This window comes from Melanerpes formicivorus, unplaced genomic scaffold, assembly GCF_026170545.1.
Source record: "Melanerpes formicivorus ecotype bairdi unplaced genomic scaffold, bMelFor1.0.p_v2 SCAF_92, whole genome shotgun sequence".
Lineage (NCBI taxonomy): Eukaryota > Metazoa > Chordata > Aves > Piciformes > Picidae > Melanerpes > Melanerpes formicivorus.
In genome coordinates this window covers 110979-135677 of record NW_027142444.1, presented here as the reverse complement: position 1 = coordinate 135677, position 24699 = coordinate 110979, and the positions used below count along the sequence as shown (strand labels likewise).

Below are 24699 nucleotides of genomic sequence, written 5' to 3'. Positions count from 1 at the left end.
AGGTTTAGGCTAGAGGTTAGGAAGAGGTTCTGCACAGAGAGAGTGATTGCCCATTGGAATGGGCTGCCCAGGGAGGTGGTGGAGTCACCATCTTTGGAGGTGTTCAGGAGGAGACTGGATAGGGTGCTTGGTTGCATGGTTTAGTTGATTAGGTGGTGTTGGATGATAGCTTGGACACGATGATCTTGAAGGTCTCTTCCAACCTGGTCCGGTCCATTCCATCCCATTCCAATCAACTAAACCATGGCACTGAGTGCCTCATCCAGTCTCTTTCTAAACACTCCCAGTGATGGTGACTCCACCACCTCCCTGGGCAGCACATTCCAAAGGCCAATCTCTCTTTCAACCTGCTCTATTCTATTCTATGAAGACCTTCTTCCTAACATCCTGGTTTCATTGGTGAGAGCAACAGACTTGGTTGCTGCCACCCGCTGCTAAGGGGTCTGAGTGGCCCCCAAATGGGGTTTGGAGGCAGGTAAAGGTTTCTTTTGGCGTGTGAAGGGGTTTTGTGGGCATCTAGAAGGGGTGTGGAGCCCCCTGAAAGGGTCTGGGATAGTGTCAGGGGGTTCTGGGCTGGTCTACCAGCGGGTCTGGGGACATTAGAAGCGTCTGGGGGTACCTAAAATGGAGCTGGGCGTATGAGATGGGGGGTTTGGGTGCCTCCAAAGGGGTTTTGTGGGCATCTAAGTTGGGGAATCTGGGGGGGTCCTGAAGGAGTTGGGGGGTTCTCGTCAAGCTATGAGCAGACACACAGAGAGATGTTAACGGACTTTCTTTGATCATTCCAGGTCTGGTGTGCTGGGACTGGCAGGATCTTCCTGAGCTGTCCATGTACAGTTTCTGTCGACACCCTTCAGCTCGTACATCCGGTTTGCTGACAGAGGGTGTGGGGTTTGTGGGGCCCGGCAGCGAGAGCTTTCCAAAGAGGAGCTCTTCAGGGCAGCTCCAAGGTTAGGTTTGGATTCTCCTGGAGTCGCACACAGAACGACTCTCACGATTCCAGTGGTCTAATTTCATAGCTGCATTTTCATCTCTCTGCCTAGGTGACAGGACGACCTCACTAATGAAGAGAGATAGCCTGAGCTCTGCAGGAACCTTGAACCCAAGCAGCCAGTGCCTTCTGTGAGTACAAGCTGTCCTTGCTCAACGTGGAAGTAGTTGAGAGCTGAAGCCAGACCACACCATAATTCCCTCAGCTTCCTCTTCTGCAGATTAAACAGTCCCAGTTCCCTCAGCCACTCCTCATAAGACTTGTTATCCAGACCCCTCACCAGCTTTGTGGCCCTTCTCTGGACTCACTCTCTCACAAGGGGTGTCCTGGGGAACACCACTTGTGCCCGGCCGGCCACCGGCTGGGTTTAACTCTGTTCCCCACCGCTCTTGGGGCCCGGCCATCCATCCTGTTCTGCTGTCCAGCAGTCCCTTTGAAAAAAAATCCATCTGAAAAAAGAAGTAGCAGAGAAGGAAAGCTGAAGCTGCAAAGACTGCAGTCCCCTCAGTTCTGGTTGTAGCCAGGTGGGGGTTGGTCTCTTCTCCCAGGCAAGCAGCACCAGAGCAAGAGGACACAGTCTCAAGCTGTGCCAGGGGAGGTTTAGGCTGGATGTTAGGAAGAAGGTCTTCATAGAATAGAATAGAGCAGGTTGAAAGAGAGATTGGCCTTTGGAATGTGCTGCTCAGTGAGGTGGTGCCCAGGGAGTCACCATCACTGGAAGTGTTTAGAAAGAGACTGGATGAGGCACTCAGTGCCATGGTTTAGTTGATTAGATGGTGTTGGAATGGAATGGTATGGAATGGAACGGAATAGAAAAGAATAGACCAGACCGAGTTGGAAGAGACCTTCAAGATCATCGTGTCCAACCTATCATCCAACACCACCTAATCAACTAAACCATGCAACCAAGCACCCTATCCAGTCTCCTCCTGAACACCTCCAAAGATGGTGACTCCACCACCTCCCTGGGCAGCCCATTCCAATGGGCCATCACTCTCTCTGTGCAGAACCTCTTCCTAACCTCTAGCCTAAACCTCCCCTGGTGCAGCCTGAGACTGTGTCCTCTTGCTGGGCCCGGTGATGATCAAAGTTCTTTTCCAAGCTGCTTACTCCTGTTTGGGTTTATTCTCCTGTATGAATTGTCAGTTCAAAGCACTCGAGAGAAATGATGTGATGGCTGTGCTGCAAAGCATCAGACTGGGGACCGAAAGACAACCTCCTGTGGATCGATGTACCGGGATATTCCAGGAACCTCTGTGCTGCCATAGACCTGGACTTAAACTCATTCCAGATGCCGCGGTGTGTTCCACATGACAATCGCACTCGGCACGTGAAGAGTGGCCAAGAGACTTCCCTTGTTTCCTTTGTGGAAGGCTTTTGTTTGTCCCCCGGCCCCGGGGGCCGTGTTCCTCTCGGGCAGGCTGCGGACGAGGCTGCCCTCGGCAGCAGGCGTGCCGCAAGCGGAGCGGCGAAGCTGTGTTCCTGGCAGTTCTCTCTCCGCCTGGATCAGGACAAAGGTACCGGCTGACAAGGACTTGCACTGACACAGGGTCAGAGAGCTGAGAGCACCAAAGGGTTTAATTGGTGAGAGCAACAGACTTGGTTGCTGCCACCCGCTGCTAAGGGGTCTGAGTGGGCCCCAAATGGGGTTTGGAGGCAGGTAAAGGTTTCTTTTGGCGTGTGAAGGGGATTTGTGGGCATCTAGAAGGGGTGTGGAGCCCCCTGAAAGGGTCTGGGATAGTGTCAGGGGGTTCTGGGCTGGTCCACCAGCGGGTCTGGGGACATTAGAAGCGTCTGGGGGTACCTAAAACGGAGCTGGGCGTATCAGATGGGGGGTTTGGGTGCCTCCAAAGGGGTTTTGTGGGCATCTAAGTTGGGGAATCTGTGGGGGTCCTGAAGGAGTTGGGGGGTTCTCAGTGAGGTTTTGGAGTCTCTGTGGAGTGCCTGCAGTCTCCTGGAGTGCCTGTGCTTGAAACCCCCCAGAGGCCGCGCAGAGTGGTGCTCACAGTAGCTCTGCAAGCCTGCCATGGGCTCAGGAGGCTGTGCAGCGGTTAAACCTTTTCTTTTGCTCAAGCACAATCTTTCTGAATTCTTTTCTTGGATTTTTTTTTTTTCCCAGGGTGATGTGAAACTGTCTGATTTTGGGCTAAGCACAGCTGTTCAGAAGTCTCAGAGACCTGAGCTCTACAGGAACCTTGAACCCAAGCAGCCAGTGCCTTCTGTGAGTACAAGCTGTCCTTGCTCAACGTGGAAGTAGTTGAGAGCTGAAGCCAGACCACACCATAATTCCCTCAGCTTCCTCTTCTGCAGATTAAACAGTCCCAGTTCCTTCAGCCACTCCTCATAAGACTTGTTATCCAGACCCCTCACCAGCTTTGTGGCCCTTCTCTGGACTCACTCTCTCACAAGGGGTGTCCTGGGGAACACCACTTGTGCCCGGCCGGCCACCGGCTGGGTTTAACTCTGTTCCCCACCGCTCTTGGGGCCCGGCCATCCATCCTGTTCTGCTGTCCAGCAGTCCCTTTGAAAAAAAATCCATCTGAAAAAAGAAGTAGCAGAGAAGGAAAGCTGAAGCTGCAAAGACTGCAGTCCCCTCAGTTCTGGTGGTACCCTCTGTGAGACCCTAAGCCACCTGAACTGAGCCGGTCAGGCAGCCAAGCTAGTGCAGCAGTGTCTTCTGGAGAGTTGATAGGAGCCAGTTCTGTGGGGTTTGTTGAAGTGAGTGGCCAGTCGTTCTACATGAACAATTGTCTTAGTGCTAGCAAGCAGGAGGCTCTGAAGTGTGGTACTTTGAGAGCTCCATTCATACTTGCCCTTCAGGAGGAGCCAGCTCTTTCATTGAAGGATCTTCCTGAGCTGTCCAAGTACAATTTCTGTTGACACTTTTCAGCTCTTACATCCAGGTTGCTGACAGAGGATGTTGGGTTTGTGGGCCCTGGCAGCGACAGTTTTCCAAAGAGGAGCTCTAAGGCCAGCTGCAAGGTTAGGTTTGGATTCTCCAGGGGTGCCTGTGCTTGAAAGCCCCCCAGAGGCCGTGCAGAGTGGTGCTCGCAGTAGCTCTGTGCAAGTCTGCCATGGGCTCAGGAGGCCAGTATCTAGAGAGAGGGAGAGGGAAGGACAGTGACACTTCTAAGACAGTTTTAAAGAAATAATTATGAGAAGAGGCAAATTAATTCTGGGGACTCATGTGATATATCTGTTTAAGAGAAAAAAAAATGAAGGAGGTTTCTGACCATAACCAGGCTGACAAAGCACAGTAATGTGGTTTCCTATGGGATTCAACTCCTCCTGCATTGCACAGGACACTTCAACAGCTGTCCTGACAAGCTCTAAGTAATGAACTTAATCCACCCTGTGCGAGCAATGGGGCAAAAGATTACAAAATCCATGTATGCAATTGAGATGTGTTACGTTGGGACGCCCAGGATACACCTCATCAAGCTCTCCTAGTTTTTAGACGCAAGATGGAAGAAGGAAGGGGGAAGACAGAGCAGAAGGTCTATTTAAATATGAAACTCCTAGGCTGAAAGAAAAGAAAAACATTTTAAAGACCACTCAGTGAGACTCTGTCACCAGCATAGCTAATCACAGAATCACTGAGTGTTAGGGGTTGGAAGGGACCCCAAAATAGCATCCGGTCCAACCCCTGTGCCAGTGCAGGATCACCTGGGGCAGGTTTTGAATGTCTCCAGAGACTCCACTAACTCTCTGGGCAGCCTGCTCCAGGGCTCTGGCACACACAGTGAAAAGGTTTTCCCTTCTGTTCCTGTGGAACTTCCTCCTTTTATTCGTCGGACACAGCGAAGCCGCTGGGTCGTGTTGCTGCGGCAAGGTGACCCACCCTGTAGTTCAGGGCCTGGGTCTGTGCCTTCATGGCAGCCTGTTCCCTTGGCACCCTGTCAGCTTAACAGCCCTGTACTCGGGGTCTGTGTGACGAGTTGTGGAGCCCTCCATTCCCCCTTCTGTCCCCAGCAGCAGCCCAAGGTCCCTGTAAGCAGGGCTGGGGAGGCTGCTTTAGGCAGCTAACAGGAACCAACCTTGCCTGGCCCTTAGGGGGCTGAGGTCATAGTTTCATAGTTTCATAGTTTCATTCAGGGTTGGAAGGGACCACAAGGATCATCTAGTTCCAACCCCCCTGCCATGGGCAGGGACACCCCACACTAGATCAGGCTGGACAGAGCCTCATCCAGCCTGCTCTTAAACACCCCCAGGGACGGGGCCTCGACCACCTCCCTGGACAACCCATTCCAGGGTTTCACCACTCTCATGGTGAAGAACCTCCTCCTCACATCCAGCCTGAATCTCCCCACCTCCAGCTTCATTCCATTCCCCCTAGTCCTATCACTACCTGATATCCTGAGAAGTCCTTCCCCTGCCTTCCTGTAGGCCCCCTTCAGATACTGGAAGGCGACAATTAGGTCACCTCGGAGCCTTCTCTTCTGCAGACTGTACAGCCCCAACTCCTTCAGTCTGTCCTCATAGGAGAGGTGCTCCAGCCCTCTGATCATCCTCGTGGCCCTTCTCTGGACACGTTCCAGCACCTCCACATCCCTCTTGTAATAGGGGCTCCAGAACTGGACACAGTACTCCAGGTGGGGTCTCACCAGGGCTGAGTAGAGGGGGAGGATCACCTCCCTCGACCTGCTAGCCACACTTCTCCTGATGCAGCCCAGGATCTGATTGGCTTTGCGGGCTGCAAGTGCACACTGAGAGCTCATGTTGAGCTTTTTGTCCACCAGCACCCCCAAGTCTCTCTCCTCAGGGCTATCCTCCAGCCAGTCACTGCCCAGCCTGTATTTGTGCCTGGGATTGCCTCGACCCAGATGCAGGACCCTGCACTTCCTCTTGTTCTGTTGGTGGTTGCCTGGGAGAAGAGACCAACCCCCACCTGGCTACAACCTCCCTTCAGGGAGTTGTAGATAGCAATAAGGTCTCCCCTGAGCCTCCTCTTCTCCAGGCTAAGCACCCCCAGCTCCCTCAGCCTCTCCTCATAGGGTTTGTGCTCCAAACCCCTACCCAGCTTTGTTGCCCTTCTCTGGACATGTTCCAGCAATTCAACATCTTTCCTAAACTGAGTTATTTCAAGAAATCCAGATTAGCTACAGTTAAGAGACCTGTTTATTTATCTGACAGGGTGTGGCAGTATTGAAGAAACCCAGGGTGCCCTGAGAGGGAGTTTCTTCACTTCCTTCTCATGACATTCAGAGGTTTCTGTTTCACAATGAAAAAAAATATGTGACAAAAATGCTGACAATACCTACAATCAAAATTCTCTTGCAAATTACACTGGTCTTTCAGTATCAGCTAAGAGGAAGCTAACATAACTTTAATATGACCACAATCACTCTTAATTCTGAAAAAGCAGAACCCTCTTCTTCTTCCATACGTTGCCCCAGAGGCAGTCGATGAACAGTCAGATCTTGGTTTCTTTGAAGTTTCCGTAACATTTTCAGGCATTACAACTGATGGAAACGTTCTTGCCACAAGCATAATTGTCATCAAGAGATGAGATACCCATTTAACATTTGTCTAATAATGCTTTTAACAAAACTTAGGAAACAAAAAAGCAAAGGTTTGTTGAGAATCAAACCCAAACATAGTTGCCTGCTCAATAGTGTCACAGTTTAGCTCTCCAAAGGGGCTTCTTTACATGTCAGTACATCTGTGACATTTGGAGAAGAACAAAAATATGAAGATTCATTATGAAGGTAAAACTGCCTGAAATCCAAATATCAAGACCAATTTGCTCAAATTAAGCACACAGAGGAAATTTTAGGGATAAATGGCAGAAAGCTGCTTAAGCTTACCTCAAAACACTGCAAATGAAAATCGTGGATTCTAAGCTACTGCTTCATTTTACTCACACTCAGAAACTGTTCTTCAAAAGGATTTTATAGTTTAAATTTCCAGTAGGGTGCAACATGGAAACTGGACGTATCAGCCACTTAAAACTTATCTTCATAACTTCAGTCAAGTGGTGGCAAAGGGGAGGGTTGGGGGGGGTGCAGGACGTTCATCTAGTCTGGGTGGATCATCTAAGCGGATAATTTAGTCTCTGTGATATCTAAACCATGGATGGCCTATTTATTTTAAATTCCAATGAAGGGCTAATTAGCTCTAATTACAGTAGCAGGAACACTGATGTTGCCATTCACACACAAAGAACTTGGCAGAGACCAAACCCCGCTTACACGCCGGTCAGCAAAAAGAAAAGAACGCGCTGCACTTTGTCACATCTCATTTGGGTTGCCTTCGAAATGCTGAGCTAGAGGCAAAAGATACCACGGTTCATTTCCAATTCCCTGTCTAATCCTCTCAGCCTTAATTTATTTTAAAAGTTTAATCAGAAGTTCATAAAGCCCAGCTATAAATTTTTAAATTAAAATGTATAAAAAAAACCCGAAGCACCTGCAGGTAAGCTTTTTGGGAAGTCACGGCTGGCCCAAGTTTCATTATGAACAGGGACGTTAGCAGTTCGCTTTACTGTGGTGAAATGTAACTTTCATTCCCTCACCGTTGCTTCAGGGATGTGTCATTTGTGGGAAATAAATAGAAGGCTTCTCCTGCACAGAAACCATGCTCCATTCAGGGTCAATGAAAATCTGCACCTCGCTCCGGAGTTTGCTGGCAGTGTAGTAATAACTTCGCTGTAGAAATCATCACAAACTGCTAGAAGCCTTGGCACTAATCATGAAATTACTTGTAGGTATTTTTAATGCACAAACAATGTGAGATGTGCAGAAGGAGAAACCTCACGAGATGTGCAGAAGGAGAAACCTCACTAAATCTGGGCTTTTGAATTTACTGTTGGTTGATGCAACTGATGGTATTCATAGTTCTTTAAAGAAGTCAGCCAGCTTGGGAATGCAGATTGCTATAATGTTCTAGGATTTCCAGAAGTCGAAATGTTTTGACAAGATCTCTCTCTGAAGGCTCTTAAAGAAACGAAGTTATCAGAAGGATGAAAATTCTTTAGCAGATTAATGATGTGTTGGAGCACAGTAAAAAATTGTTTTCACCATGGGAGAGAAGCTCTCAGATATCTGCACTTGAACTTGTTCTCTTCAGTATATTCATAAATGATCAGGAAAAGGGAATTAATAATGAGATGGCAAAGTTCGCTGATGATGCAAATTACTCAGAACAGTCAATACTTCAAAAGGTGTCATTATACTGAACACAGTGATTCAGCAACAATGCAGACATTATTTAATATCAATAAATGCAAAGCAATACACACGAGGGGGAGAAAAAGGCCTAACTGCACACACAGAGTGCTAAACAATACATTATTTATTATCACTTCAGGAAGACTCTTGGACTCCTTCTTGAGATCTTTCTGCAAACATCTATCCAGTGCTTGCTGGCAGGCAGAAAATGCAAACTAAATGTTATAAATCGTTATGTAAGGATGAAAGGTCCAAATATTATAACACAGTATAAAGCCAGACCATATCTGCATCCAAAAGGCTTCATCAAGGTCTGGTTGATCCATGCCCAAAGGTATATTAGAAGAAGGAATGGTGCAGGCTGGACAGCACAGATGAATAGCAGTATACTACTACAACTGTATGAGGATGGATGAAAGTACTTTTCAACCTGGAAAAGAAATGACTCAGAGGAAATAACTGTATATAAAAGCGAGAATAGCAGAGGTGGTAAGAAACAATTGTTCACTATTTCTCACATCACAAGACTTAGCAGGCACCCAATATCAGAGTTTAAATCAAACAGATATATTATTTCCATACAATTCATAGCTACACTGTACAGTTTATTGTTACAAGAATGTTGTGGCTAACAACATTCCCTGGGCTCCTGAAGAGGTGGTGTTGCGCTGCTGCCAGGAGGGCCGGCCCGTAGGTGGGGCACGGGCCAGAGCCTGTGGCTCTCTGTGGGGCTTTTTGGGAGTGCTGCTGAGGCCTCACTCTGTCCTGTTGGCATCCTTTGTCAGGGTAGCCAGATCCTAGGCCCGATGTCTATCGTTAGCTCAATTGCAGAATTTCCTCCTCTGCTGTTCCTGTCCGTAAATTTTTGCCAGTGCTTCTGTAATAAAAAGGTTTTTATTTCTCCTGTAACTTGCAAGCTGGTGACCTCCTTAGGAGCACCACTGTGTTGTTCACAAAGTTCTTTGCTGTTGCAAAGCTGGGAGAAGTGTGAGGTTCAGCTGATGAAGTTTCTCTCTTTTAGAAGTGTCTGCTCAGCCGTCCTCTTCCTGGATCTCGGAGCTTTGTCTCTCCCTGTTTGCGGTGCCCCGACAAGGACTTGTGCCGACACATCCTCGGGAAGCTGAAACCACCAAAGGGTTTAATGGGTTTGAGACAAAATTCACCCAACTCCTTCTGCGGTGGTGTACGGGAAAGAGTCGGTAGGGGAAGCCGCAGGACAGCCTGCAGCAAAGCTCAGGACTTGTTCCCTCGCCTCTTCCTTCTGCGCGTGTCCTCGTCGGCCGCCTGTAAGCGAGACGCTTCGCCAGCTGGCTTGTTTGAATTCAGTAAAGTTATGGCATGGAAGTTATCTGGTAGGAGTCGTTGCTAAACAGATGTAGTTGAAGCTTTGTATCTTCCGTTCTCTCTACTAGTTATTCTAATCTTGCCCTGTTGGTTTAGCCCATCAGTTTTCATGTTCTCTTCATCTATTAGTAGCAGAAGAAAGGGCCCCTTGATTCCAGTATTTCTTGCTGTAGTTCAGAGGTAGAGTTGGCTTTCCCTCTGACCTTTTACACTTTTACTTTGTGTTAAGTGGAACCCAAAACTGAATAGGATACTTTGTGTAAAGCTTGAGCAGCCCTTAACTTTCGAATTATTATACTGCATGCACTACTGCTTTGCAACATTCACAGGACTGTGGTGGTGTCAGACAGTTCACTTGCATTTAGCTCCTCAGGGGCCAGGCCTTCCTTTGGGCTGATAGTCTTGGCCAAAGCTGCAATGTTCAGTCCTCGCTGTGAAAGGCAGGAGGTGCTGGCTGGGCAGTTTGCTTTATTTTGTGCCTTTCTGGGGGCGAATCAAAGGGAGTGGGGGGATTGTGGGTGGGCTGGTTCTGCCACGTGGGGCAGGGGGCTGCTGCAGCAGAGGAGCAGGTGAGCGAGGGCTGGGGGCCCCCCCCTAAAGTGCTGAAAATTCTCCGAGGGCACCACACTATCTTTAAAAGTGTAAGTACTGGGGTGAGGCGAGGCGGAGGCAAACCTCTGGTTTGCAGCTGGAGAGGGAGGGCTTGGAGTGACTGGTGCGTAAGAAAGCTTTGGAAAGGACCCCTGTCTGCCCTCTCTGCTTCTAAAAGGCTTTTAGCATTGGAAAATAAAACCCACGTGGGGGCCCGGCTGCTGCCCACGCCCAGGGAGGTGCTCAGTGCTGCCACCCGGTGTGTAACGGCCGGCAGTGCAGCCGTGCCGTGGCGTGTGTCGCCCCGGGGGAGCTCAATGCTGCCACCCGGTGTGTACTGGCCGGCAGTGCAGCCGTGCCGTGGCGTGTGTCGCCCCGGGGGAGCTCAATGCTGCCACCCGGTGTGTACTGGCCGGCAGTGCAGCCGTGCCGCGGCGTGTGCCGCCCCGGGGGAGCTAATTTCTGCAGCCTAACTGCGCTGAATGCTCGAAAATTCTTAGGGGGAGAGCGGAGAGCTTGACTCGAGCGTCGCTATGGATCCGGCGCCTGCGCCCTAGCCCGGATCTGCTTCCCAGTCGCTTCCAGTTCTCTGCCAGTCCTTTGGTGGGGGGAAACTGTTGGGACCGGGAGGGCACCGGGAGGAGGCCATTACTGTGTAGTTTGGTAATACCGACGGCTGCAGCTGGTGCTGAGCTAAACAGAATGATCACAGAAGGCTTTTGCTCTGAAGCCAGAGCTGCCTGCTGGCGGAACGAACGTTTTTCTGACAGCTCTTGGAGGAACATTTCTGTACAGGTGTTCCCCAGGGCTCCTCAGCTGCTCAGAACTCAACGTGTTGTCTTGGAGGGGAATAAAACCCAATGGAAAGCTGAGAGTGAGGTGACAACGCAGGCACCGCCCCCCCCGGCGTGGCACCGCCTCCCCCAGCGTGTCACCGCCCCCCTCCAGCGTGTCACCGCCCCCCCAGCGTGTCACCGCCTCCCCCAGCGTGGCACCGCCCCCCCCAGCGTGTCACCGCCCCTCCCAGCGTGTCACCGCCCCCCCCAGCGTGTCACCGCCCCCCTCCAGCGTGTCACCGCCCCCCCAGGCGTGGCACCGCCCCCCAGCGTGTCACCGCCCCCTCAGCGTGTCACCGCCCCCCTCCAGCGTGGCACCGCCTCCCCCAGCGTGTCACCGCCCCCCTCCAGCGTGTCACCGCCCCCCCAGCGTGTCACCGCCCCCCTCCAGCGTGTCACCGCCTCCCCCAGCGTGGCACCGCCCCCCCAGCGTGTCACCGCCCCTCCCAGCGTGTCACCGCCCCCCCAGCGTGTCACCGCCCCCCTCCAGCGTGTCACCGCCCCCCCCAGCGTGTCACCGCCCCCCTCCAGCGTGTCACCGCCCCCCCTCCAGCGGTGTCACCGCCCCCCTCCAGCGTGTCACCGCCCCCCTCCAGCGTGTCACCGCCCCCCTCCAGCGTGTCACCGCCCCCCCCGCGTGGCACCGCCCCCCCAGCGTGGCACCGCCCCCGCCCAGCGTGTCACCACCCCCCTCCAGCGTGTCACCGCCCCCCAGCCTGAACCCCACCCCCCAGCATGGCACCGCCCTCAACAACATGGCGCCAGATGCTTTCAGGGTTGTGGCTGGTAGAGGTTGCAGCTCTTCTGCTGTGTCCCAGGTCAGTGCCAGTCTCTGCTGCTTTGTGGGGTTTCTCTATAGCAGCCGCTGGAGGTGCGCGGGGCTTGGGGGGGTGGCCACCGGCGGGGCAGCGCGGGGCTTTTGGGGGGGGGGGGGGGGGGGGGGGCGTGTCCGGGCTTGACCGGTGGGGCTCTGCGGGGGTGGCGGCTGCTGCCTCAACCGTACCCAGAGGCCCCGTGGGAGCTCAATGCTGCCACCCTGTGTGTAATGGCCGGCAGTGCAGCCGTGCCGCGGCGTGTGCCGCCCCGGGGGAGCTCAATGCTGCCACCCGGTGTGTAATGGCCGGCAGTGCAGCCGTACCGCGGCGTATAGCGCCCCGTGGGAGCTCAGTGCTCAACCCTGTGTGTAATGGCCGCAGTGCAGCCGTGCCGCGGCGTGTGCCGCCCCGTGGGAGCTAATTTCTGCAGCCTAACTGCGCCGAATGCTCGAAAATTCTTAAGGGAAGAGCGGAGAGCGGAGAGCTTGACTCGAGTGTCGCTATGGATCCGGCGCCTGCGCCCTAGCCCGGCTCTGCTCGCGCCAGGGGGGCAGCGTCCCGGTGGTCGCTATGGAAAAAAAATCCATCTGAAAAAAGAAGTAGCAGAGAAGGAAAGCTGAAGCTGCAAAGATTGCAGTCCCCTCAGTTCTGGTTGTAGCCGGGTAGGGGTTGGTCTCTTCTCCCAGGCAAGCAGCACCAGAACAAGAGGACACAGTCTCAAGCTGTGCCAGGGGAGGTTTAGGCTGGATGTTAGGAAGAGGCTTACAGCTTGGCCAAAGACTCTTCCGATCCCTGTCTTCTGGTCGTGACCAGCAGCGTGCACGGGTGGCCAAGAAGGCCACTGGCAACCTGGCCAATATCAGGATCAGAGTGGCCAGCAGGAGCAGGGAGGTCATTCTGCCCCTGCACTTGGCACTGGTTAGGGCACACCTTGAGTCCCGTGTCCAGTTCTGGGCCCCTCCGTTTAAGCAAGACGTTGAGTTGCTGGAAGGTGTCCGGAGAAGGGCAACAAAGCTGGGGAGGGGTTTGGAGCACAGGCCTGTGAGGAGAGGCTGAGGGAGCTGGGGTTGCTTAGCCTGGAGAAGAGGAGGCTCAGGGGAGACCTTCTTGCTTTCTACGACTCCCTGAAGGGAGGTTGTAGCCAGGTGGGGGTTGGTCTCTTCTTCCAGGCAAGCAGCACCAGAACAAGAGGACACAGTCTCAAGCTGTGCCAGGGGAGGTTTAGGCTAGAGGTTAGGAAGAGGTTCTGCACAGAGAGAGTGATTGCCCATTGGAATGGGCTGCCCAGGGAGGTGGTGGAGTCACCATCTTTGGAGGTGTTCAGGAGGAGACTGGATAGGGTGCTTGGTTGCATGGTTTAGTTGATTAGGTGGTGTTGGATGATAGCTTGGACACGATGATCTTGAAGGTCTCTTCCAACCTGGTCCGGTCCATTCCATCCCATTCCAATCAACTAAACCATGGCACTGAGTGCCTCATCCAGTCTCTTTCTAAACACTCCCAGTGATGGTGACTCCACCACCTCCCTGGGCAGCACATTCCAAAGGCCAATCTCTCTTTCAACCTGCTCTATTCTATTCTATGAAGACCTTCTTCCTAACATCCTGGTTTCATTGGTGAGAGCAACAGACTTGGTTGCTGCCACCCGCTGCTAAGGGGTCTGAGTGGCCCCCAAATGGGGTTTGGAGGCAGGTAAAGGTTTCTTTTGGCGTGTGAAGGGGTTTTGTGGGCATCTAGAAGGGGTGTGGAGCCCCCTGAAAGGGTCTGGGATAGTGTCAGGGGGTTCTGGGCTGGTCTACCAGCGGGTCTGGGGACATTAGAAGCGTCTGGGGGTACCTAAAATGGAGCTGGGCGTATGAGATGGGGGGTTTGGGTGCCTCCAAAGGGGTTTTGTGGGCATCTAAGTTGGGGAATCTGGGGGGGTCCTGAAGGAGTTGGGGGGTTCTCGTCAAGCTATGAGCAGACACACAGAGAGATGTTAACGGACTTTCTTTGATCATTCCAGGTCTGGTGTGCTGGGACTGGCAGGATCTTCCTGAGCTGTCCATGTACAGTTTCTGTCGACACCCTTCAGCTCGTACATCCGGTTTGCTGACAGAGGGTGTGGGGTTTGTGGGGCCCGGCAGCGAGAGCTTTCCAAAGAGGAGCTCTTCAGGGCAGCTCCAAGGTTAGGTTTGGATTCTCCTGGAGTCGCACACAGAACGACTCTCACGATTCCAGTGGTCTAATTTCATAGCTGCATTTTCATCTCTCTGCCTAGGTGACAGGACGACCTCACTAATGAAGAGAGATAGCCTGAGCTCTGCAGGAACCTTGAACCCAAGCAGCCAGTGCCTTCTGTGAGTACAAGCTGTCCTTGCTCAACGTGGAAGTAGTTGAGAGCTGAAGCCAGACCACACCATAATTCCCTCAGCTTCCTCTTCTGCAGATTAAACAGTCCCAGTTCCCTCAGCCACTCCTCATAAGACTTGTTATCCAGACCCCTCACCAGCTTTGTGGCCCTTCTCTGGACTCACTCTCTCACAAGGGGTGTCCTGGGGAACACCACTTGTGCCCGGCCGGCCACCGGCTGGGTTTAACTCTGTTCCCCACCGCTCTTGGGGCCCGGCCATCCATCCTGTTCTGCTGTCCAGCAGTCCCTTTGAAAAAAAATCCATCTGAAAAAAGAAGTAGCAGAGAAGGAAAGCTGAAGCTGCAAAGACTGCAGTCCCCTCAGTTCTGGTTGTAGCCAGGTGGGGGTTGGTCTCTTCTCCCAGGCAAGCAGCACCAGAGCAAGAGGACACAGTCTCAAGCTGTGCCAGGGGAGGTTTAGGCTGGATGTTAGGAAGAAGGTCTTCATAGAATAGAATAGAGCAGGTTGAAAGAGAGATTGGCCTTTGGAATGTGCTGCTCAGTGAGGTGGTGCCCAGGGAGTCACCATCACTGGAAGTGTTTAGAAAGAGACTGGATGAGGCACTCAGTGCCATGGTTTAGTTGATTAGATGGTGTTGGAATGGAATGGTATGGAATGGAACGGAATAGAAAAGAATAGACCAGACCGAGTTGGAAGAGACCTTCAAGATCATCGTGTCCAACCTATCATCCAACACCACCTAATCAACTAAACCATGCAACCAAGCACCCTATCCAGTCTCCTCCTGAACACCTCCAAAGATGGTGACTCCACCACCTCCCTGGGCAGCCCATTCCAATGGGCCATCACTCTCTCTGTGCAGAACCTCTTCCTAACCTCTAGCCTAAACCTCCCCTGGTGCAGCCTGAGACTGTGTCCTCTTGCTGGGCCCGGTGATGATCAAAGTTCTTTTCCAAGCTGCTTACTCCTGTTTGGGTTTATTCTCCTGTATGAATTGTCAGTTCAAAGCACTCGAGAGAAATGATGTGATGGCTGTGCTGCAAAGCATCAGACTGGGGACCGAAAGACAACCTCCTGTGGATCGATGTACCGGGATATTCCAGGAACCTCTGTGCTGCCATAGACCTGGACTTAAACTCATTCCAGATGCCGCGGTGTGTTCCACATGACAATCGCACTCGGCACGTGAAGAGTGGCCAAGAGACTTCCCTTGTTTCCTTTGTGGAAGGCTTTTGTTTGTCCCCCGGCCCCGGGGGCCGTGTTCCTCTCGGGCAGGCTGCGGACGAGGCTGCCCTCGGCAGCAGGCGTGCCGCAAGCGGAGCGGCGAAGCTGTGTTCCTGGCAGTTCTCTCTCCGCCTGGATCAGGACAAAGGTACCGGCTGACAAGGACTTGCACTGACACAGGGTCAGAGAGCTGAGAGCACCAAAGGGTTTAATTGGTGAGAGCAACAGACTTGGTTGCTGCCACCCGCTGCTAAGGGGTCTGAGTGGGCCCCAAATGGGGTTTGGAGGCAGGTAAAGGTTTCTTTTGGCGTGTGAAGGGGATTTGTGGGCATCTAGAAGGGGTGTGGAGCCCCCTGAAAGGGTCTGGGATAGTGTCAGGGGGTTCTGGGCTGGTCCACCAGCGGGTCTGGGGACATTAGAAGCGTCTGGGGGTACCTAAAACGGAGCTGGGCGTATCAGATGGGGGGTTTGGGTGCCTCCAAAGGGGTTTTGTGGGCATCTAAGTTGGGGAATCTGTGGGGGTCCTGAAGGAGTTGGGGGGTTCTCAGTGAGGTTTTGGAGTCTCTGTGGAGTGCCTGCAGTCTCCTGGAGTGCCTGTGCTTGAAACCCCCCAGAGGCCGCGCAGAGTGGTGCTCACAGTAGCTCTGCAAGCCTGCCATGGGCTCAGGAGGCTGTGCAGCGGTTAAACCTTTTCTTTTGCTCAAGCACAATCTTTCTGAATTCTTTTCTTGGATTTTTTTTTTTTCCCAGGGTGATGTGAAACTGTCTGATTTTGGGCTAAGCACAGCTGTTCAGAAGTCTCAGAGACCTGAGCTCTACAGGAACCTTGAACCCAAGCAGCCAGTGCCTTCTGTGAGTACAAGCTGTCCTTGCTCAACGTGGAAGTAGTTGAGAGCTGAAGCCAGACCACACCATAATTCCCTCAGCTTCCTCTTCTGCAGATTAAACAGTCCCAGTTCCTTCAGCCACTCCTCATAAGACTTGTTATCCAGACCCCTCACCAGCTTTGTGGCCCTTCTCTGGACTCACTCTCTCACAAGGGGTGTCCTGGGGAACACCACTTGTGCCCGGCCGGCCACCGGCTGGGTTTAACTCTGTTCCCCACCGCTCTTGGGGCCCGGCCATCCATCCTGTTCTGCTGTCCAGCAGTCCCTTTGAAAAAAAATCCATCTGAAAAAAGAAGTAGCAGAGAAGGAAAGCTGAAGCTGCAAAGACTGCAGTCCCCTCAGTTCTGGTGGTACCCTCTGTGAGACCCTAAGCCACCTGAACTGAGCCGGTCAGGCAGCCAAGCTAGTGCAGCAGTGTCTTCTGGAGAGTTGATAGGAGCCAGTTCTGTGGGGTTTGTTGAAGTGAGTGGCCAGTCGTTCTACATGAACAATTGTCTTAGTGCTAGCAAGCAGGAGGCTCTGAAGTGTGGTACTTTGAGAGCTCCATTCATACTTGCCCTTCAGGAGGAGCCAGCTCTTTCATTGAAGGATCTTCCTGAGCTGTCCAAGTACAATTTCTGTTGACACTTTTCAGCTCTTACATCCAGGTTGCTGACAGAGGATGTTGGGTTTGTGGGCCCTGGCAGCGACAGTTTTCCAAAGAGGAGCTCTAAGGCCAGCTGCAAGGTTAGGTTTGGATTCTCCAGGGGTGCCTGTGCTTGAAAGCCCCCCAGAGGCCGTGCAGAGTGGTGCTCGCAGTAGCTCTGTGCAAGTCTGCCATGGGCTCAGGAGGCCAGTATCTAGAGAGAGGGAGAGGGAAGGACAGTGACACTTCTAAGACAGTTTTAAAGAAATAATTATGAGAAGAGGCAAATTAATTCTGGGGACTCATGTGATATATCTGTTTAAGAGAAAAAAAAATGAAGGAGGTTTCTGACCATAACCAGGCTGACAAAGCACAGTAATGTGGTTTCCTATGGGATTCAACTCCTCCTGCATTGCACAGGACACTTCAACAGCTGTCCTGACAAGCTCTAAGTAATGAACTTAATCCACCCTGTGCGAGCAATGGGGCAAAAGATTACAAAATCCATGTATGCAATTGAGATGTGTTACGTTGGGACGCCCAGGATACACCTCATCAAGCTCTCCTAGTTTTTAGACGCAAGATGGAAGAAGGAAGGGGGAAGACAGAGCAGAAGGTCTATTTAAATATGAAACTCCTAGGCTGAAAGAAAAGAAAAACATTTTAAAGACCACTCAGTGAGACTCTGTCACCAGCATAGCTAATCACAGAATCACTGAGTGTTAGGGGTTGGAAGGGACCCCAAAATAGCATCCGGTCCAACCCCTGTGCCAGTGCAGGATCACCTGGGGCAGGTTTTGAATGTCTCCAGAGACTCCACTAACTCTCTGGGCAGCCTGCTCCAGGGCTCTGGCACACACAGTGAAAAGGTTTTCCCTTCTGTTCCTGTGGAACTTCCTCCTTTTATTCGTCGGACACAGCGAAGCCGCTGGGTCGTGTTGCTGCGGCAAGGTGACCCACCCTGTAGTTCAGGGCCTGGGTCTGTGCCTTCATGGCAGCCTGTTCCCTTGGCACCCTGTCAGCTTAACAGCCCTGTACTCGGGGTCTGTGTGACGAGTTGTGGAGCCCTCCATTCCCCCTTCTGTCCCCAGCAGCAGCCCAAGGTCCCTGTAAGCAGGGCTGGGGAGGCTGCTTTAGGCAGCTAACAGGAACCAACCTTGCCTGGCCCTTAGGGGGCTGAGGTCATAGTTTCATAGTTTCATAGTTTCATTCAGGGTTGGAAGGGACCACAAGGATCATCTAGTTCCAACCCCCCTGCCATGGGCAGGGACACCCCACACTAGATCAGGCTGGACAGAGCCTCATCCAGCCTGCTCTTAAACACCCCCAGGGACGGGGCCTCGACCACCTCCCTGGACAACCCATTCCAGGGTTTCACCACTCTCATGGTGAAGAACCTCCTCCTCACATCCAGCCTGAATCTCCCCACCTCCAGCTTCATTCCATTCCCCCTAGTCCTATCACTACCTGATATCCTGAGAAGTCCTTCCCCTGCCTTCCTGTAGGCCCCCTTCAGATACTGGAAGGCGACAATTAGGTCACCTCGGAGCCTTCTCTTCTGCAGACTGTACAGCCCCAACTCCTTCAGTCTGTCCTCATAGGAGAGGTGCTCCAGCCCTCTGATCATCCTCGTGGCCCTTCTCTGGACACGTTCCAGCACCTCCACATCCCTCTTGTAATAGGGGCTCCAGAACTGGACACAGTACTCCAGGTGGGGTCTCACCAGGGCTGAGTAGAGGGGGAGGATCACCTCCCTCGACCTGCTAGCCACACTTCTCCTGATGCAGCCCAGGATCTGATTGGCTTTGCGGGCTGCAAGTGCACACTGAGAGCTCATGTTGAGCTTTTTGTCCACCAGCACCCCCAAGTCTCTCTCCTCAGGGCTATCCTCCAGCCAGTCACTGCCCAGCCTGTATTTGTGCCTGGGATTGCCTCGACCCAGATGCAGGACCCTGCACTTCCTCTTGTTCTGTTGGTGGTTGCCTGGGAGAAGAGACCAACCCCCACCTGGCTACAACCTCCCTTCAGGGAGTTGTAGATAGCAATAAGGTCTCCCCTGAGCCTCCTCTTCTCCAGGCTAAGCACCCCCAGCTCCCTCAGCCTCTCCTCATAGGGTTTGTGCTCCAAACCCCTACCCAGCTTTGTTGCCCTTCTCTGGACATGTTCCAGCAATTCAACATCTTTCCTAAACTGAGTTATTTCAAGAAATCCAGATTAGCTACAGTTAAGAGACCTGTTTATTTATCTGACAGGGTGTGGCAGTATTGAAGAAACCCAGGGTGCCCTGAGAGGGAGTTTCTTCACTTCCTTCTCATGACATTCAGAGGTTTCTGTTTCACAATGAAAAAAAATATGTGACAAAAATGCTGACAATACCTACAATCAAAATTCTCTTGCAAATTACACTGGTCTTTCAGTATCAGCTAAGAGGAAGCTAACATAACTTTAATATGACCACAATCACTCTTAATTCTGAAAAAGCAGAACCCTCTTCTTCTTCCATACGTTGCCCCAGAGGCAGTCGATGAACAGTCAGATCTTGGTTTCTTTGAAGTTTCCGTAACATTTTCAGGCATTACAACTGATGGAAACGTTCTTGCCACAAGCATAATTGTCATCAAGAGATGAGATACCCATTTAACATTTGTCTAATAATGCTTTTAACAAAACTTAGGAAACAAAAAAGCAAAGGTTTGTTGAGAATCAAACCCAAACATAGTTGCCTGCTCAATAGTGTCACAGTTTAGCTCTCCAAAGGGGCTTCTTTACATGTCAGTACATCTGTGACATTTGGAGAAGAACAAAAATATGAAGATTCATTATGAAGGTAAAACTGCCTGAAATCCAAATATCAAGACCAATTTGCTCAAATTAAGCACACAGAGGAAATTTTAGGGATAAATGGCAGAAAGCTGCTTAAGCTTACCTCAAAACACTGCAAATGAAAATCGTGGATTCTAAGCTACTGCTTCATTTTACTCACACTCAGAAACTGTTCTTCAAAAGGATTTTATAGTTTAAATTTCCAGTAGGGTGCAACATGGAAACTGGACGTATCAGCCACTTAAAACTTATCTTCATAACTTCAGTCAAGTGGTGGCAAAGGGGAGGGTTGGGGGGGGTGCAGGACGTTCATCTAGTCTGGGTGGATCATCTAAGCGGATAATTTAGTCTCTGTGATATCTAAACCATGGATGGCCTATTTATTTTAAATTCCAATGAAGGGCTAATTAGCTCTAATTACAGTAGCAGGAACACTGATGTTGCCATTCACACACAAAGAACTTGGCAGAGACCAAACCCCGCTTACACGCCGGTCAGCAAAAAGAAAAGAACGCGCTGCACTTTGTCACATCTCATTTGGGTTGCCTTCGAAATGCTGAGCTAGAGGCAAAAGATACCACGGTTCATTTCCAATTCCCTGTCTAATCCTCTCAGCCTTAATTTATTTTAAAAGTTTAATCAGAAGTTCATAAAGCCCAGCTATAAATTTTTAAATTAAAATGTATAAAAAAAACCCGAAGCACCTGCAGGTAAGCTTTTTGGGAAGTCACGGCTGGCCCAAGTTTCATTATGAACAGGGACGTTAGCAGTTCGCTTTACTGTGGTGAAATGTAACTTTCATTCCCTCACCGTTGCTTCAGGGATGTGTCATTTGTGGGAAATAAATAGAAGGCTTCTCCTGCACAGAAACCATGCTCCATTCAGGGTCAATGAAAATCTGCACCTCGCTCCGGAGTTTGCTGGCAGTGTAGTAATAACTTCGCTGTAGAAATCATCACAAACTGCTAGAAGCCTTGGCACTAATCATGAAATTACTTGTAGGTATTTTTAATGCACAAACAATGTGAGATGTGCAGAAGGAGAAACCTCACGAGATGTGCAGAAGGAGAAACCTCACTAAATCTGGGCTTTTGAATTTACTGTTGGTTGATGCAACTGATGGTATTCATAGTTCTTTAAAGAAGTCAGCCAGCTTGGGAATGCAGATTGCTATAATGTTCTAGGATTTCCAGAAGTCGAAATGTTTTGACAAGATCTCTCTCTGAAGGCTCTTAAAGAAACGAAGTTATCAGAAGGATGAAAATTCTTTAGCAGATTAATGATGTGTTGGAGCACAGTAAAAAATTGTTTTCACCATGGGAGAGAAGCTCTCAGATATCTGCACTTGAACTTGTTCTCTTCAGTATATTCATAAATGATCAGGAAAAGGGAATTAATAATGAGATGGCAAAGTTCGCTGATGATGCAAATTACTCAGAACAGTCAATACTTCAAAAGGTGTCATTATACTGAACACAGTGATTCAGCAACAATGCAGACATTATTTAATATCAATAAATGCAAAGCAATACACACGAGGGGGAGAAAAAGGCCTAACTGCACACACAGAGTGCTAAACAATACATTATTTATTATCACTTCAGGAAGACTCTTGGACTCCTTCTTGAGATCTTTCTGCAAACATCTATCCAGTGCTTGCTGGCAGGCAGAAAATGCAAACTAAATGTTATAAATCGTTATGTAAGGATGAAAGGTCCAAATATTATAACACAGTATAAAGCCAGACCATATCTGCATCCAAAAGGCTTCATCAAGGTCTGGTTGATCCATGCCCAAAGGTATATTAGAAGAAGGAATGGTGCAGGCTGGACAGCACAGATGAATAGCAGTATACTACTACAACTGTATGAGGATGGATGAAAGTACTTTTCAACCTGGAAAAGAAATGACTCAGAGGAAATAACTGTATATAAAAGCGAGAATAGCAGAGGTGGTAAGAAACAATTGTTCACTATTTCTCACATCACAAGACTTAGCAGGCACCCAATATCAGAGTTTAAATCAAACAGATATATTATTTCCATACAATTCATAGCTACACTGTACAGTTTATTGTTACAAGAATGTTGTGGCTAACAACATTCCCTGGGCTCCTGAAGAGGTGGTGTTGCGCTGCTGCCAGGAGGGCCGGCCCGTAGGTGGGGCACGGGCCAGAGCCTGTGGCTCTCTGTGGGGCTTTTTGGGAGTGCTGCTGAGGCCTCACTCTGTCCTGTTGGCATCCTTTGTCAGGGTAGCCAGATCCTAGGCCCGATGTCTATCGTTAGCTCAATTGCAGAATTTCCTCCTCTGCTGTTCCTGTCCGTAAATTTTTGCCAGTGCTTCTGTAATAAAAAGGTTTTTATTTCTCCTGTAACTTGCAAGCTGGTGACCTCCTTAGGAGCACCACTGTGTTGTTCACAAAGTTCTTTGCTGTTGCAAAGCTGGGAGAAGTGTGAGGTTCAGCTGATGAAGTTTCTCTCTTTTAGAAGTGTCTGCTCAGCCGTCCTCTTCCTGGATCTCGGAGCTTTGTCTCTCCCTGTTTGCGGTGCCCCGACAAGGACTTGTGCCGACACATCCTCGGGAAGCTGAAACCACCAAAGGGTTTAATGGGTTTGAGACAAAATTCACCCAACTCCTTCTGCGGTGGTGTACGGGAAAGAGTCGGTAGGGGAAGCCGCAGGACAGCCTGCAGCAAAGCTCAGGACTTGTTCCCTCGCCTCTTCCTTCTGCGCGTGTCCTCGTCGGCCGCCTGTAAGCGAGACGCTTCGCCAGCTGGCTTGTTTGAATTCAGTAAAGTTATGGCATGGAAGTTATCTGGTAGGAGTCGTTGCTAAACAGATGTAGTTGAAGCTTTGTATCTTCCGTTCTCTCTACTAGTTATTCTAATCTTGCCCTGTTGGTTTAGCCCATCAGTTTTCATGTTCTCTTCATCTATTAGTAGCAGAAGAAAGGGCCCCTTGATTCCAGTATTTCTTGCTGTAGTTCAGAGGTAGAGTTGGCTTTCCCTCTGACCTTTTACACTTTTACTTTGTGTTAAGTGGAACCCAAAACTGAATAGGATACTTTGTGTAAAGCTTGAGCAGCCCTTAACTTTCGAATTATTATACTGCATGCACTACTGCTTTGCAACATTCACAGGACTGTGGTGGTGTCAGACAGTTCACTTGCATTTAGCTCCTCAGGGGCCAGGCCTTCCTTTGGGCTGATAGTCTTGGCCAAAGCTGCAATGTTCAGTCCTCGCTGTGAAAGGCAGGAGGTGCTGGCTGGGCAGTTTGCTTTATTTTGTGCCTTTCTGGGGGCGAATCAAAGGGAGTGGGGGGATTGTGGGTGGGCTGGTTCTGCCACGTGGGGCAGGGGGCTGCTGCAGCAGAGGAGCAGGTGAGCGAGGGCTGGGGGCCCCCCCCTAAAGTGCTGAAAATTCTCCGAGGGCACCACACTATCTTTAAAAGTGTAAGTACTGGGGTGAGGCGAGGCGGAGGCAAACCTCTGGTTTGCAGCTGGAGAGGGAGGGCTTGGAGTGACTGGTGCGTAAGAAAGCTTTGGAAAGGACCCCTGTCTGCCCTCTCTGCTTCTAAAAGGCTTTTAGCATTGGAAAATAAAACCCACGTGGGGGCCCGGCTGCTGCCCACGCCCAGGGAGGTGCTCAGTGCTGCCACCCGGTGTGTAACGGCCGGCAGTGCAGCCGTGCCGTGGCGTGTGTCGCCCCGGGGGAGCTCAATGCTGCCACCCGGTGTGTACTGGCCGGCAGTGCAGCCGTGCCGTGGCGTGTGTCGCCCCGGGGGAGCTCAATGCTGCCACCCGGTGTGTACTGGCCGGCAGTGCAGCCGTGCCGCGGCGTGTGCCGCCCCGGGGGAGCTAATTTCTGCAGCCTAACTGCGCTGAATGCTCGAAAATTCTTAGGGGGAGAGCGGAGAGCTTGACTCGAGCGTCGCTATGGATCCGGCGCCTGCGCCCTAGCCCGGATCTGCTTCCCAGTCGCTTCCAGTTCTCTGCCAGTCCTTTGGTGGGGGGAAACTGTTGGGACCGGGAGGGCACCGGGAGGAGGCCATTACTGTGTAGTTTGGTAATACCGACGGCTGCAGCTGGTGCTGAGCTAAACAGAATGATCACAGAAGGCTTTTGCTCTGAAGCCAGAGCTGCCTGCTGGCGGAACGAACGTTTTTCTGACAGCTCTTGGAGGAACATTTCTGTACAGGTGTTCCCCAGGGCTCCTCAGCTGCTCAGAACTCAACGTGTTGTCTTGGAGGGGAATAAAACCCAATGGAAAGCTGAGAGTGAGGTGACAACGCAGGCACCGCCCCCCCCGGCGTGGCACCGCCTCCCCCAGCGTGTCACCGCCCCCCTCCAGCGTGTCACCGCCCCCCCAGCGTGTCACCGCCTCCCCCAGCGTGGCACCGCCCCCCCCAGCGTGTCACCGCCCCTCCCAGCGTGTCACCGCCCCCCCCAGCGTGTCACCGCCCCCCTCCAGCGTGTCACCGCCCCCCCAGGCGTGGCACCGCCCCCCCAGCGTGTCACCGCCCCCTCAGCGTGTCACCGCCCCCCTCCAGCGTGGCACCGCCTCCCCCAGCGTGTCACCGCCCCCCCTCCAGCGTGTCACCGCCCCCCCCAGCGTGTCACCGCCCCCCTCCAGCGTGTCACCGCCTCCCCCAGCGTGGCACCGCCCCCCCAGCGTGTCACCGCCCCTCCCAGCGTGTCACCGCCCCCCCAGCGTGTCACCGCCCCCCTCCAGCGTGTCACCGCCCCCCCAGCGTGTCACCGCCCCCCTCCAGCGTGTCACCGCCCCCCTCCAGCGTGTCACCGCCCCCCCTCCAGCGTGTCACCGCCCCCCTCCAGCGTGTCACCGCCCCCCCTCCAGCGTGTCACCGCCCCCCCCGCGTGGCACCGCCCCCCCAGCGTGGCACCGCCCCCGCCCAGCGTGTCACCACCCCCCTCCAGCGTGTCACCGCCCCCCAGCCTGAACCCCACCCCCCAGCATGGCACCGCCCTCAACAACATGGCGCCAGATGCTTTCAGGGTTGTGGCTGGTAGAGGTTGCAGCTCT

General features: G+C 51.9%; 2 long non-coding RNA genes across 2 annotated transcripts; both read left to right on the top strand.

The window, feature by feature from the left end:
- Positions 1–722: 722 nt before the first annotated feature.
- On the top strand, positions 723–9827 carry LOC137455174 (uncharacterized). Its single transcript, XR_010990788.1, has 5 exons — positions 723–950; positions 1044–1122; positions 2138–2508; positions 3111–3212; positions 9182–9827. It is a non-coding gene; the product is annotated as an uncharacterized lncRNA (long non-coding RNA).
- Positions 9828–13685: 3858 nt separating this feature from the next.
- On the top strand, positions 13686–22790 carry LOC137455173 (uncharacterized). The gene is made up of 5 exons (XR_010990787.1): positions 13686–13913; positions 14007–14085; positions 15101–15471; positions 16074–16175; positions 22145–22790. It is a non-coding gene; the product is annotated as an uncharacterized lncRNA (long non-coding RNA).
- The last annotated feature ends 1909 nt before the right edge of the window (positions 22791–24699 follow it).